Here is an 11,679-nt window from a genome sequence, read left to right on the forward strand (position 1 = left end):
ATTATATTATTATATTATAAGTTAACAATAAATAAAGTTAACTTGTTAAAATAAAAAATAGTTCCTGCACAAAATTACATATGTGAATCCCACTGTTTCATCTAAGATCATCTCAGCAGGCATGACTATGGAAATGTAAATTTACCCTGTGTTGAGTGCTTTCAGATTTTAAACAATGTGTCAATTATTTCCTTAAGGATGTCGGATGGTTTGCATTCATTCTCAGCCTTTAGTGATTCAAATATTCTGCTCTTAAGATTTGATAAAATGATTTCAATTGCAGTGGGTCTTTTTTATATCCTCTCTGACTCTCTTCTTGATGCAGAAGGTTCCAGGTTTCCCCATTTCTACTTTGTGTAATGTATGAACACAGAAAAGACAAAATACTATTTTTTTGTGTGTGTAATTACTGGTTTTGCTACATTGAGAGTCAACACAGGTGATAATATTGCTGTTCCTCTGTTCTTCTGCCATGGATTGTTTTTACAAAGCATTCACCAGAATACCTGCAAGCTATGCCTGTGTCAGACCAAGCATTCCCTGTAAGGTGATATTAAATAATCTTACCTGACTGATAGTTATTAGAAGATAGCTGCCCATGCAAGCTGTTTTCACCTTGTCTCACACAAACGATCATAGTCAAATTGATACCAAAACTGTGAGTATCCGACACTGGTAGCCTCCTAATTACACTGACCATTGTAATAAAGAAATAGTAGAAAATGAAAATTGTGATAAAAGTAAACATTCTCTTGTTTTATGCTATTAAATATATATATATATATACAGTTTTTCCATAGGCATTCAAGGGAAGGAAACATACTTTCATATCTGTTTCTTTGGTGGTTGACTTCAGTCTAGAATTCAAGGTCCCGCTCCAGCCTTTCCAGCAGGGGGTCATTTGTAGACACTTTGATATCACAGGCTTTCAGGTATCTAATAAGTACTGCATCTTTTTCCTCTCCTCACAGGAGACACTAATAGCCTGCCTGAGTCTACCTTTACTGAGCTGCTAGGAACTTAATGTGTCTGAGACTACCATTCCGCTGCCATGCTTGGTTAGCCATATTATTGGCAACTAGATGGAAAGATGGGTACAGTACTTAACAAGCACACAGTCACATGAGGCAATGTTCATTTCTAACAAGGGCAGATAACAGTGTTTCTTGTAGCTGGGCTTGTCAAAATTTGCACTTAAGGACATAATGATTCATGTAAAATCAGGGAGTCATTAACTTTTTTTGAGTTTACTGTAAATCTGATATATAACTTCTCAACTGCCAAAATTAAATTGCAGGACACATTTAGAGATGTTTAAAACACTGGTCATTCTGAAAAGTATACTGCATTTGGATGAATTTTCTTAATTGAATGGAATTTGTTTCCTCTGCTTTTTAGCTCAATTTCTGAGGGCAAAGATTTTTAGCAATTGCAGCAAAAAGGAGAGAGCACATTTGTGCAACAGTGCTGAAGGTGCTTTGAGCCTGAAAGTAGTGGTGCTCCTTGGAATTAGATACTCGTGGGAAATGAGCTTTGAAGCTTGACCAACTTGAAGCATGCTGCTCAGAGCTCCATTAGCTGTGGTTGTGCTTTGTTGTAGGTCAAAGAACAAGAGGAAGTCTCGTGCAAGGGAATTTCTAGGCATTCCAAGAATAGAATAGGTTGGAAATTCTCCAGTTCTCCAGTTAAGTCTTTTTTTCTTATTGGTCAGAAATGGGTGACTCATCACATCTGGAACGATTTGTGGAACTCTATCTGTTTTAGCAAACTGACAGCAAACCATACTTAGGTTTTTGTCGTTTCACACTTCTTTGCCTGGCAGGAGTTTGTAGTTCCCGGCAACAGTCACTTCTTCAGTACCAGGGGACTTGTATGGGTTTTTACAGCTTCCAGAATCTCAAAAGCACTCAGAGCCCAGAAATACAAGGAGTCCTTGGTACACCTGCGATTTGGTCCCTCTGTTGTGCAGCTGAGGGCTCCAGCTGGGGGCTCTCTCATGGCTTTGTATAGACACTGTTGACATTATTCCATATATAAACTGATAAGTTTCCTCTTTTTTTTTTTTTTTTTTTTTCCTGAAAAAATGGCTATTTATATCTGTACAAGTAATTTACAGATACTGTGAGTGAAAAAGAGTCAACATATTTCTTTTGAAAATTGACCTAAATTACCTAGAACTTTCCTCCTTACATATCTGGGAGAAATAAAGATTGGAAGAGTTTGTATGTTTCTTTCTTTTTTGTTGTTTTATGATGGCTCATGTTGATATTAGGACTTCTATAAGCCATCTAAATAGACTGCTCTGTGTAAAACCCTATTCTGGACACCTTTGCTGCTGATCTGGAATGCTGATTCCAGCATTCCAGTCTACTTCCCCCATCCATGGAGTCACAGAACTTTGCTATTCCTAACACTTCAAGTGCTATGGATCATGTAAGAGTTTGTGATGGACTCCATTTTCAATTTCTTCAGTGTATTTGAGTAGTCAGTCATTCTGGTAATTCAGGGAAAAAAAGTATATAGGGGATTTTTTTATTATTATTATTTCAAGGGAAAACTCTTGAAATTTCTCTGATTATTATTATTTCCAAGAAATGAAGTGGTAACAAAAAAGTAGTAATAATCCTAGCTTAATATGTTCTTGGGAATATTCTTGCTTGAAGCCACAGTGCTGCAGCTTTAGGAATGATGGATGCTGAATAAAACAGATGGCAGCCATCTGAAGTGTCCATTTTCTGTGATGTCATTTTGGTTTTGTCCAAGAACAGCAGAGAGCCAAAGTCACAATGAGCTCCTGCTGTAATGGAAGTAGGATGGAGACTTTTCTGCATATCATAGTAGGTGTGAGTTTTGGATACCATCATCTCTACTGCCAAACGTTGCCTACCTGTTGCTGTTTCCTCGTGTTGGGATTTTTCAGCTGTTACTTCTATTAAGGAGTAGCGTTGCTCTCAGAGATTAAGAAAAGGAGTTTTGGGAAAAAAAGCAGAGCATTTTTTGAAATGTCATCTGCCTCTTCCTCCACAGCACCCTGAGTGTCATCTTTTCCTTCCACAAAGGAGCTGGAATAATTACAGCCTTTTAATCTGAAATTATCTGTTCATCAGTGAGTGACACTATACCTCTTCAATAATGCTTATTAGCAGGGGGATGTTGATTAGCCCTTCACCCACTGTTTCCTTTCCTGATCTTGGGTGAGATTAAAATGACATTGAATAAATTGTATTCTAAGGAACAGACTTTTGGTTCCATGGAATGAGAGTTACCTCCTTCACCGCACTGCCAAAGCTTTTCCTCTACACTTCCAAATTAGTATGAGTCATTTTTGCAGAGAGCTGCCTGCCAGTGAGGCTGCAGGTGTCGGGTGTTATTCCCAAAGTCCTCTTTTACATTCCTTGCCTGTTGTTGCTTTACCCCAGCACTATTCCTTCCTTTTTGCTAGCTAGTCTAAAGCACTCATTTGATTCTTGTTTGGCCTTTGTTGCTGGGAAACATTGATTCTGCTCTTGTTCATTCACCTCTGACACTAAAGGTGTCTGCCTGATCTTTTCGTAGAAACTGCAAGATTGAGAAGTAGAGGCCATAGTTTGCATTAGAGCAGCTGAAGCTTTTGGAGAACACAGTCAGCTCTTCATGCATGCAAACCTTTCTTCTGTTCTGAGGGAGAAGCAGCAGGCAGGCTCACACAAGCTAATACTGCTCTGCTACAAAGACGCCATTGCCATTGTGCTGTAATGCATTCTATGATAATACCAGAGAAACAGAAAGGAGAAAGCTGCAGAGGGGGACTTTACATTTTTAGTATTCTGCCCAAGAAAAAGTTCTCCAAACTGAAATAATTTTATTTGGCATTTTTCCTACATTTCTACTTGCACGTATCTGGCTTCAGAGTGAATACAACTGTTTTACAGGACCACAAAAGCATCTATCAGCAGGCATCTTTAAAATTCCCTTCCTCTCTTTCTTCTTAATGCAGTTTCAAGGCCATATTCCCCTAGCCCTACAGATCTTAATTTTCCTTCTAGCCTGAAGCCTTGTTTTCTGGTGCCTATTCATATATATAATTATGCCTTTACACTTAGAAAAAATTAGGACCACGCATGAGACTTTTCAGTTTGTAAATAAGACAAAATCTCTTCAGCCAGCAAAGAAGCAATTGCTCATCATTTAAATCCTAGATTAGAAAGAGTGGGTATAAAAAAAACTGATTGAAACTGTAACCTGTATTAGAAGGAAAATAGAACCTGTCATCTACTCACTGGAATGTACTTTTATTTTTTCTTTTTTGTAAATTTTATTTTCAATACATGGGTCATATTAATTACACCTTAACTGCAGCCATCTTGAAGCGTGTCTTTTAATCTACATGAATTATCTTAGTTCTTTCAGGGGACAGAAACAGCAGCAGGAATCTGCAGGCTGTAGTCCAAACTACCTCCCTCAAGATGAGGATGACTAGTTCTATGGGCCTGTCCCTTCTTCTAGATAGATGATGTTAGGTGAGATAAGCCCTATCTTCTGAAATTCCTACATTTCCCTTGTCCCTTCTTTCTATCAAGTAATCTCTTTTTCCTAGAAGCACAGGAGGAAAAAAACCCTCCACAGTATACAGGATCAGTTGGCAGCATCCCTTCAGTTTGGTGCCTTTCTGTTTTATTTGGGGATGATGGGGAGCTGCAGTTACATTATACAATCCATATTTGGAAGAAATAAAATGCAAAGCATTTATCACTATATTGCAAAGGGCCCTAGAGCTGCACTAAGCAATACTGTATATTGCTACAGCTGCATTCTAGGAGACATGGTGTAAAGCAGAGACAGACTCAGTGGCTGATCACCCCATCTCTATGGTAATTTTAATAAAGAGAGGAAAGTGGAAATCATCATTCTGAGTGGGGGTTTAGGTAGTTTAGTCCTGGAAATCATAGTGGTTAAGACAGCACAGTTGGGGTCATCTGTGTTTGCTTCAAGTCCCAGAAGACACTGAGCTCTCTTCATGCAGACAGCATCAGTGGGGCACAGCAAGACATATTTTGCAGAATTAGCTCTTTATTTGCAGTTTTCATTTATAAAGCAAGTGGTAGAAGAAACTTCCCCTTTTAAGACCAGGAAAATACAACCAAAACATCCACACTGAGGGACATTTAAGATCCCGAGGGTTATCTGCTGCTGGTATGGGCTGTTTGTTAAGTGACCAGGGGAGCAGTAGCTCTTCAGACTGTATGGAGACACACATACCTCTGTACAAAGCTGTCATGTGGCCCTGTGTGCAGGCACTGGTACTTTCTTCAATGCAGGTTACATTACCACTTAGCCACGAGTCTTTGTGAGAACGTGCCTAGGGAACACACAACAACCTTTACTGGTGAACAATGTAGTCTTGCAGGTCCCATGCAAAAACCCTGCCTTTGAACATTTATCAGAACTGGGGAGTGATTCATTTCAGTATCTATAGCACAGCCTACTTCAGCACCTCACAGATAACTAACCACTTTCTAGGAATCTCGAAACCTGCACAAGTAATTTCTGGATAAACTTTTATCTGAGTATTCTGAAACTGATGTATTTTTCCCAAAATAAAGCTATTATTTCTCATAGATCATTCTTCTCTACCTTTGTATTTCTCTTTTCCTTAGAGAAGGCTGTACTTACAGTGATTAAACGAAGGTTTTTAAGTATATATTTATCTGGAGGCACTTGTACAATTATGAAACCGTTATTCTTTGGCTTTTGCTTTCAGCTTTACCAGGAAGCCATTTCTTCTTACAGCTATCTCAATTCAGCCATAAACAAGCTTTTATATAAAATACCGGGCAGTTGGATAGAGTGACTGGATCATTTACCAGTTTGGGGCCAAATGTTATCTTCTCTGATTACCTCACGCCACTCTATGCACTCTAATGCATTTGATGTGGAAGGAGATTGATTGAACTGACAGGAGTGTTCAACCTGTGCTTTCAGACAAGACTACAGGCAACGGATGCAAAGCATATTAAGTTGATTTGATGAATGCTGATAAAGTCAGTGTCTTGGCAAAACAAAAAATCAGTAGTGTGTGGAAGTGAGTTAGTAAACTGTTGTTTGTATGGTTCAGTACGTGCAATTGCACCTTATACTGGCAGAGAATGATTAACAGAAATAGGAAAACAAAACTCTGGGAAATAAACATTGATATTTGTTACACCCTGTAGTTATGTGGTGACAGAAATGGAAAATTAATATTATTACCTGACAAGTTCAATATGAGTCTTCTGAAATTTCAGGCTCTCTGATCTCATGAAACCTGTGTAAATAAGCCTAGTTGCGAGCATCTGAGTAATCTCATGAAATTATTAACTCCATTGCTTTTTTCTCAAATGGACAATCTAATTTAAACTTGCTGCACCTGTGTGATTCTTCCTTACTGTCAGACACTTTGCACCTAACTAAGTCCTGCATGCCCCTGCAAAGATGACTAAGGATTTCCAGGAGGCTGCTCACTCAATAGAGGCAGTGGCTATGCTCCTTATTTGGGACTGTCACTTAAATGCCTGGATTTGGATAGACATAATGCCTGCCATAGTGTTTTCAGGCAGATATTGAACCTGATTATTTGTAGACAAGAGGCAGAACTTCAGTGTGACCTGAAATACATTTGGAGAAAAAAATGCAGTGGGTAGGCATCACTCAGTGTCCCTTAGTGTGAAGTTTGAAGTTTTATGACTACAATAGGAAGGAAAATACTCTTAATCTCTTCACTACTATGGGAACACACGTAAGAGGAGGTCAGCTTTCTGACCTGATTGTTCAAAGGACATTTTGATTTGTACCTTCACATTTGTACTTCACTTCCCTTTTGCTTCCTGAAAAGAATGACTTTAGTTTCCTAAACAGAAAATGGATCAAGAGCTCAAAAAAAGCTGTTGTTACTTGGTTCTTTTCACTAGTAGACTTGTTTTCAAATATTCATCATAGAAATATAGAACAAAATAATTTAGAAAGAACTCTTGAAGGTCTATTAGCTAAACTACTGCTCACGGGATGCTAACTTAAAAGTTCCAGATTTCTAACTTCTAAATCTTATCTGATAGTGGCATAAAATATGTGCTTTGATTTCAGTCACAGTGGCCAGTGTAGGGACTGGGAGAAGAGACAGAGAATTTAAACTACCTCATTGATTTTCCTCTATTTTTATGCTCTTAGGGCTCCCTGTGTAAATTGAAACCTCACTGACGTATGTTTTGTTAATGGACTATGAGAAGGAAAATACAGTTTTAGCATTCCCTACTCTCTGTGTTTTGTTCCCATTATAGAGGAGTGTCATTACAGTGGGAGCTGAGAGAAGGGCTGGAACAGGGTCATTCCCACAACCTGTGCTCCTTCACCCAGTCCTACAATGCCTTTCATGCTGAAAGATCAAATGTAAACCTTTCTTATGTCTTACTCTGTACCCAAAGAAATAGTATAAAAGACCCATGCATTCAGGTTTCAAATAACCATTTATTTTTTGCTAATGTACAGATCCCAGCTGCATACAAACTTCTACTATCTGGACAGAGTTGGAATCCTTCCACATCTGCTGGATTTGAAATTGGCACATGGTGTATCTCTTAGAAAACCAATAAGAGGCTCGTAAAGGAATGAGGTATATCTTTCCAACTCAGAATTTCCTTGTAATTAGAAATATTTCAAGACCTCTTTTTTTTTTTCTATTTCAGTAATTTAGAATGGAAAGACTCATCATAAGCAAAAGGAAAGTGACTTTCAATCTACATTTGAGACATCATTTATCATTAGGAACCATGAGCATGGGGCCATTTTTTTTTTCCCCAGATCTTTCATATCTTCTATTTTTAATTCAGTTTTGTATTACATTTTTGGATGATAAAGTGTTCAATTCACTGCTTAGGGATTGTTCGCAAGCTCTTTAGTATAAACCACATCCATACAATATTGAAGGATCTGACTTAAATTAAATCTACAGAAGAAGGAAAATCCAGAGTTCTCTATTTTTATGAGTGTATCATTCATCTTCATCTGTCATTTCAGTGTCTCCCTATACAATAAGACTGTGTGTTGTCCTGTCCATTCTAAATTGCTTAGATATCTCTGAAAAGACAGGTTAAAAAAAAAATCAGAAATGGAGAGTATTTTGTCATCAGCATCCCAGAGCCCAGAATTTAGGTTTTAGTGCAAGGACTGCTACTTGTATAGGAACGTCTGCTCTGTCACTGCTTTAAATACCAAATATAGGAGGCTATGGAAATGACACTCACCTTAGTTATGCAAGTGTTAATCAAAACTGAACTTTATGTATATAAATGGAGGTACAGCAATGTTAATCAGCTGCAAGATGAGAACTTGGTTCATTAAGTGCTAAGGGGGTGACTTCCACCAATTTCCCAGACACTGCATTTTCCTGTGTCTCTGCAGGGTGAATGGGAAGCAGTAAATAACAGAAGAGGATATGATGAAGTAGCAAGGGGAGGTCAACTGTGAACTTCCACGAGTTGTTCTCCTGCTATTCACTGGTTTCTCCTGCAGTTGGTTTGCCAGCTCACAGAATGTCAAGCTGTTGCAAAACACACGTCTGTCAATTCTTCAACAAAAGTTTATTTTGTATATAAATGCAGCCTGATCCATGCAAAAGCATGGATCTGAATATATTAATATAGTCATTCAGTGTTCTGTTGCCTATGTAAACATGGCAAATTGTGATATCTGGGCACAGAATGCAGGAATGTGAGGGTATTTGGTTCTGAAAACATTTTTGGCACCAGAGTTCCAGGTGTAATGTGTGTGTTCAGAAGACTAATGGTGTGATATATAAGCTCTGAAGAGCGTTTTCACGTTCTTGATGCAGTTCAGAAATAGACTGTCAGAACAAAATGTAATCCACTACGACTCAGCATCAGAAACCTGGTTAATTTTTAGAGCTTTAATGCTTCATCCTCTTCTTGAATTGCAGACTTGGTTCACTCCAGTGGGCCTTCTCTCATGGAGAAATGCTATCATGCATAGGTCATGCTACATCAGCTTACAGGAGTATGTATAGATATACATCAGCAGTATCCTTAAAAATTGATGCCTCCCATGAGCCCTTTTAAATGAATTGTTTACTCTTCATCATAGGCACTGTATTTACTGAGATGTTTTATCTGACAATTTTGGACCTTTTGGTTGGATCAAATAAGAAGATATGATTTTCTCATTCCACGTGTTCCATTGCTTTCAGTATTCCAGCCGCCATTGTAAATGGGGGACAATTTGAGTTTTTGTATTTATGTTCTTTATGAAATTAATACAGAAATTCATTTTGTGTTCCCTTTTTCATATATGAGTTGTCGTGAGAAGGTAAGTTCAGGACAATGCCATTTGGTCATGGTATTCCTGAGAAACGGAAAAGTTTGTATTTCAAATGGAAATTTTAAAAAAACATACGGTGGTAGTTTTTTGTTTTCTACTCACTGTCATGTTCCTGTCCTTCCACAGTAGATACTTCTTACGGATTTTTAATATTCTGGTCTGGATAGCTGTAGCTTCTCTCTGCTAACAGCTTTCAGGACTCAAAACCTCCAGCAAGCAGAAAGGTCCAATTGCACATCGCTGTCCGTGTTGCTCAGATGAGGAAAACTCTGGTTGATTTTAGTATCTGCCTCCCTGATGCTTCTAAGAGCTTGAGGCAGTGGGATGACTAATGGATGAAACATTCTTCTGCAAAGAGCTTGCACAGAATGGAAGGAAAGAATGAACTCACTATGTGGTATGTGTGTGTACGTGCGCATGAAATTCAAACCAAATGTCTCACAGAATTAAGAGGCTGGTTTGCAAAGACACCTCCTGTGTTAAAATTGTAAGCTGATCATGTTCTGCAAGCAGAAAGAGATGAAAAACAAATGCTGTAGGCCCTGTAGGTTCATAGTCACCTGGGAACACAGGCACATGGGAAGCTCCCAGCATGAGCCAGCATGAGCAGCCACACTGAAGCTGGTACCCATATTAAACCTCTTCCTGAATTGGGACGTGGTTGTGAAATATTGGCTTACCTCTAATTCTTGCCACATGGGACTGCTTCTAAATCTAAATTCATTCATTAGTGTTTATAAGGCGCACTGAGATCCTTCTATGTGCATGGCACTATTGAAATGTTAAGTGTTGTTATAACTCACGCTTGCAAAAGCAGCTGAAGATAGATTTACTTCACGTGGCAGACGGTAATGGCTCACTTGGAACAGTTACACGTTCTGTTGGGTAAATAACAAGAGTGCTATAAATTGTAGCAGCGATATGTTTACATAATCCGCTGGTAACCACTCCAGAGGAGCCCTAACAGTCAGCTTAATAACACACATTTAGAAAATGATGTAAATATATGTATACGTGAGGCAGTAAAATGGCTGCAGGAAATACAGAGCTGGCAGTTGCAGATAAATACTGTATGTTTTCAACGCCATATTTTAATGTTTGTATAAAAACATGTCCATCCAGTGGCTTAACATGATGGCCTAGCAGTAAGTGGAGTGTATTCCAGGGGCTGTCACTGATGTGTGCACCAGTGCTATTATAGATGCACTACAGATGGGCTATACAGTGAGCTGCTGAGTTTGCAAGTAGGCAGTGCTGCTAAAGGTTTTCAGCCATGTTTGGTCCCCAGGACAACCCCCTCCATCTTCTCATCTGTTTTGGGTGTGTACCTTCACTTCCAGTTCCTCCCACACTCCTAAACATGGGACCACCACATTTCTGCCAAGCAAGTGGCCTCATCTCAATCTGTGCAATACCTCAGGAAAAAAAAGTCCTCCCAACTTTGCTTTGCAGCTCTGTGGCACTTACATGGCCGTGTCTGCCTTATCTTGCCTTAGTCTGGGATATTTCAGGTAGTGATGTTTTGATGTAAGGAATATTGCTGTAAAACTGTACGAAGCTGTATCTTCAATACAAGTCATGATATTCTTGAAGGCTGTACTCACAACTTGTAGGGAAAAATCATGTGGTAGTGTAACTGTGACAGTGAAACCAAATTCTGAGCTAAGACTATTCTGAAGGTATTTTTTCAGCAAAAATTCTGAAAACATATTTTGGACCAAAGGAATTTTTTTATGGGAAAGGTATATTTTCATCAAAATCACTCATTTTGACAAGGAAAAAGGGGAGGGAAGCATACAAGAAGACATTTATTTTAGTGTCACTGACAACACACAAAGAAAAAAAGACAAGTTTTTGTCAAGATGTCCTGTCAAAAATGGTTATGTCTATCAGCTTTATTCCAGAGCTGTGCTGATATGCCTACTGTTACATACATAATTCATAAAACATGAGCTTTCTCTGTAATTCTTCCACCATCTCGAGTAAATAAGCTAAATGTTATTTCTATGTATTAAAAACAAACTAAAAACACTTTAAAAATTATTATTATTTCAGGACTGAAACTAATTTTGATAGAATGAAAAAAACAGGCCTAAAACCAGGAAAATTTGTCTGAAGGCCTGTTTGCTGCAGTGGTTCTCAGACAGGCTAAGGGCCCTGTATTCTTACAGCTTTGTTAATGTGATGTCATACCATTACTTCTGTGTTTATCTATCTGTTTTCTGTTTTTCTTTAAGTCTGTGTGAACTGGAATCCTGTGAGGCTTTTCCTCTGCATCTATGGCAGGAAACTGGGCAGGACAGGAGCAGGAAAGGTCCTGCATCAAAGCTGAGA

The 11,679-nt window shown here is 38.6% G+C and overlaps 1 long non-coding RNA gene across 1 annotated transcript in view; it reads right to left on the reverse strand.

The window, feature by feature from the left end:
* LOC107309256 overlaps nucleotides 1–9,636 on the reverse strand; it is a 34,826-nt gene extending 25,190 nt beyond the window's left edge. The window contains exons 1-2 of the long non-coding RNA XR_001553136.2: nucleotides 9,448–9,636; nucleotides 5,239–5,338 (exon numbers count right to left, since the gene is read on the reverse strand). This is a non-coding gene — a long non-coding RNA (uncharacterized LOC107309256). The remainder of the gene's footprint in view (nucleotides 1–5,238; nucleotides 5,339–9,447) is intronic.
* Between the last annotated feature and the right edge of the window lie 2,043 nt (nucleotides 9,637–11,679).

Source organism: Coturnix japonica, chromosome 2 (assembly GCF_001577835.2).
Source record: "Coturnix japonica isolate 7356 chromosome 2, Coturnix japonica 2.1, whole genome shotgun sequence".
Classification (NCBI taxonomy): domain Eukaryota; kingdom Metazoa; phylum Chordata; class Aves; order Galliformes; family Phasianidae; genus Coturnix; species Coturnix japonica.